Genomic DNA, 3,130 nt, shown 5'->3' on the forward strand with positions numbered 1-3,130 from the left:
TAAAGGTGATTTTAATTATCGAGTCTGCGACTAACAAATTGCATATAAGCAAAACAAAACCATTAGCATTTATACGTCCAGTATGTAGTTGATTAGAAGACTTTGTATGTGAATTGTATTGATCCTGATTTTTACTTGAACATCAATACATGTCAATGTTGCCGGATGAGCAAATAGGCTGGGTCATTGTTTTTTTTTCTTTTGGAAGGAGTGGAGAGGCAGCGTTTTTCTCAAAGACGAAAACACCATGCATGATCGTATTCATATAATATATATATATACTTTTTGTAGTTTTCGTCGGGATATTTTAACTCAATCAAATATGGTCGAATGGAATCTAAGGACAACGTTGTCTTATTTATTTGTCAGTGCTATAATATGAGTTTTAAACTTGAGTTTTCATTTTTTTAACCATTTCTAGATTTTGTACGCATTTCTTGTCTATTTATTTTACATTATCACATTCTGTACTTTTATTATTGGAATCAACATTCGTATGACTATAGTAATGTGCAGTAAACTATCCACATCCTTATACTGAAACAGCCTACAGATCCATTTATCGATTGACCGTGATCTGCCCTTCTGCCTTTGGGGATATTTCAAACATGTACATGATTTCTACCCACGAGTCTCTGTATAGTCAAAAGTCTTTGTCTCCTTGAAATTTAACACTGATGACTTCTGACGTTCCTATCCACAGAATAAACTTGATCTTCATATAATAGGCATTTAGTTCGGCTAAAGAATGAATATACCATTAGTCAATCAATTTTCATTCAAATGTCAGACATCGTAATTGAATAATTGTATCAAAGATTTCACTATTGAAAACAAAACCGACTGGTGTCAGATAGTTTATAAAATATCATGTCTGACCCAAGTCAGAAGCCTCTGGCCGTTGTTAGTCTTGTATGTTTTTTTTTATTAATTTTAGTTCATTTTTATGATAAGGAGTTTAATGTGACGTCCATTTTCACTGAACTTGTACATATTAGTGTTTAGGGGCAAGCTGAATCCCGCCTCCGGGTGGGGAATTTTCTCCCTGTGTTGGAGACCCATTGGTGGTCTTGTGTTGTTTTCTGCTTTTCAGTCGTGTTGTAGTCTCTTTAAAACATTCCCCATTTCCATTCTCAATTTAATTTTTCAATATAAATCGAAAGAATGTAGCAAGTTTAATTGGCTTCGTAGCTATTGCGCTTTTTGTAAGTAGGAATTACAAAAAAATCTACTTTAATCTCACACATTTAATAACTATTGATGAAGGTGTCTCCTAAAATTGCCTTGCCTAGGATATAAATAAAATTCATCTAAATGTTTGATAATTTTATTGCAGATACTAGTCACAGTAACAATGATTCATATCTTTTTAAATAGTTGATCTCTTGTCACAGTGTGCTAGATTCTAAGCTTATCTAATTTTTTCCACAGCAGCAATAGTTTGGACCACATACTGTCACCCCGCAACCTTCAAACAGATAGCGGTATGCTGAAAGGTATTTCGAAGAAGACCTGCCGTAGATGTGAACGGCGTCGAAACAGTGGTATCTAAAAAATAATTAACAATTAACACTTTAGCTATGTCTGCGTTCAAACTGCAATTATATACTTCTGCAATTAAAGTGAGTAAATAGGGGGATTCAGGCTCCAAAATGAAGGGGCTCGCCCTCTACGCACCTTGAATCTGCCAATGTTATATATCAAAACTGTGTTTTTGCACTAATTATGTGATTTTGTTTAGCAATTTCAATTTCTTCTTTGAAATTTTTTTTAAATGCTCGGGATTTTATGATCCATGAGTCTCGGAAAGTCACACGAACGAATGAATTTATAGTCAAGATTGGTAAATAAAACCGAAAAAAATCGAAAAATGTTGTTTATTTATTTCTCGATACCTCGATCAAAGGTTGTGTTTACCATGTTCATCAGTATCTGAAATATAGTGTCCACACAAACGGGATGAATAACATCACCATTTGCCATGGTTGAGCTTTGTGTGTTCTCTTCACCTTTGAGCTTAAAATAAGAAATGAATGATAAACTTTCATACAAGATTAGTTTAAAAGTCCTAGTTAGTATTGTAGAAGGTTTTTTGTTTTGATCGAAAATATAGGTAAAAAAATTCCGGTGTAAAAAAGGGTCTAGGACACAAGAAAGTGAGTCTTTAAAGAAGAGGGGCCTTGGTGGCCGAGTAGTCTTAGGCTAGTGATTACATTAGTAACTACTATAGTAGTTATAGTAGTTACTAATGTAATCACTAGCCAGTCAACACTGAGGTTGTGAGTTCGAACCCCGCGCGTGCGGGTGCACTCGACTCCAATCTTTAGAGAATAGGATTGTCAGTTCTATCGATGGTCAGTGGTTTTCTCCGGGCACTCCGGCTTCCTCCACCAATAAAAACTGGACGCCACGAAATAGCCCAAAAGCGGTGATTAAAATAGTTATCAAAGGTACCAGGCTTATAATTTGATACGCCAGACGCGCGTTTCGTCTACATAAGACTCATAAGTGACGCTCAGATTAAAACAGTTAGAAAGCCAAACAAGTATAAAGTTGAAGAGCATTGAGGACCCAAAATTCCAAAAAGTTGTGCCAAATACGGCTATGGTAAAAGTGGCGTAAAACACTAAAAATCAAAATGAAATCTTTAAAAAAGTGCTTTTAGGAATAACAAATAAGTCTTAATTATGCTTACGATGAACCTATTTTTTTGCAAATATCTTCACACTTTTCTTTATTCCTACAACTTCTTCTGACAGCAAGAACTCTTGCATAAAATAACATGGAGCCATTAGTTTCTGCTGTGCAAATTGCTAGTGCTGTTTGATCGTAGCTGTAGTATAGTGAAACTCCTGAAATAATAATCATAAACAATGCATTTTCCATTTTATTTCCAGTTTTAACCACCGCATTTTAGTGTTTATATAAAAAAAAATATTAGAATCAAACAGTCGGCCACCTAAGCGCATAGAGTATTAATACATTTGTGTTTGTACTTTTGCCTTTACTGTATTGGCTGAAGATGTATTATTCAAAATTAACTGCACATATATAATTTCCTGATATTAAAGATATCGATTTGCATATAAAAATCTAGGAAAAGTTCTTCTTCTTCTTCTTCTTCTTCTTC

General features: G+C 34.4%; 1 long non-coding RNA gene across 1 annotated transcript; it reads right to left on the reverse strand.

Annotated features, from left to right (window-relative positions):
* Positions 1–1,311: 1,311 nt before the first annotated feature.
* Positions 1,312–2,894, reverse strand: LOC127720973 (uncharacterized). Its single transcript, XR_007991010.1, has 2 exons — positions 2,696–2,894; positions 1,312–1,548 (listed from the first exon to the last, which is right to left on the reverse strand). It is a non-coding gene; the product is annotated as an uncharacterized LOC127720973 (long non-coding RNA).
* Between the last annotated feature and the right edge of the window lie 236 nt (positions 2,895–3,130).

This window comes from Mytilus californianus, unplaced genomic scaffold (genome assembly GCF_021869535.1).
Source record: "Mytilus californianus isolate M0D057914Y unplaced genomic scaffold, xbMytCali1.0.p SCAF_11, whole genome shotgun sequence".
Classification (NCBI taxonomy): domain Eukaryota; kingdom Metazoa; phylum Mollusca; class Bivalvia; order Mytilida; family Mytilidae; genus Mytilus; species Mytilus californianus.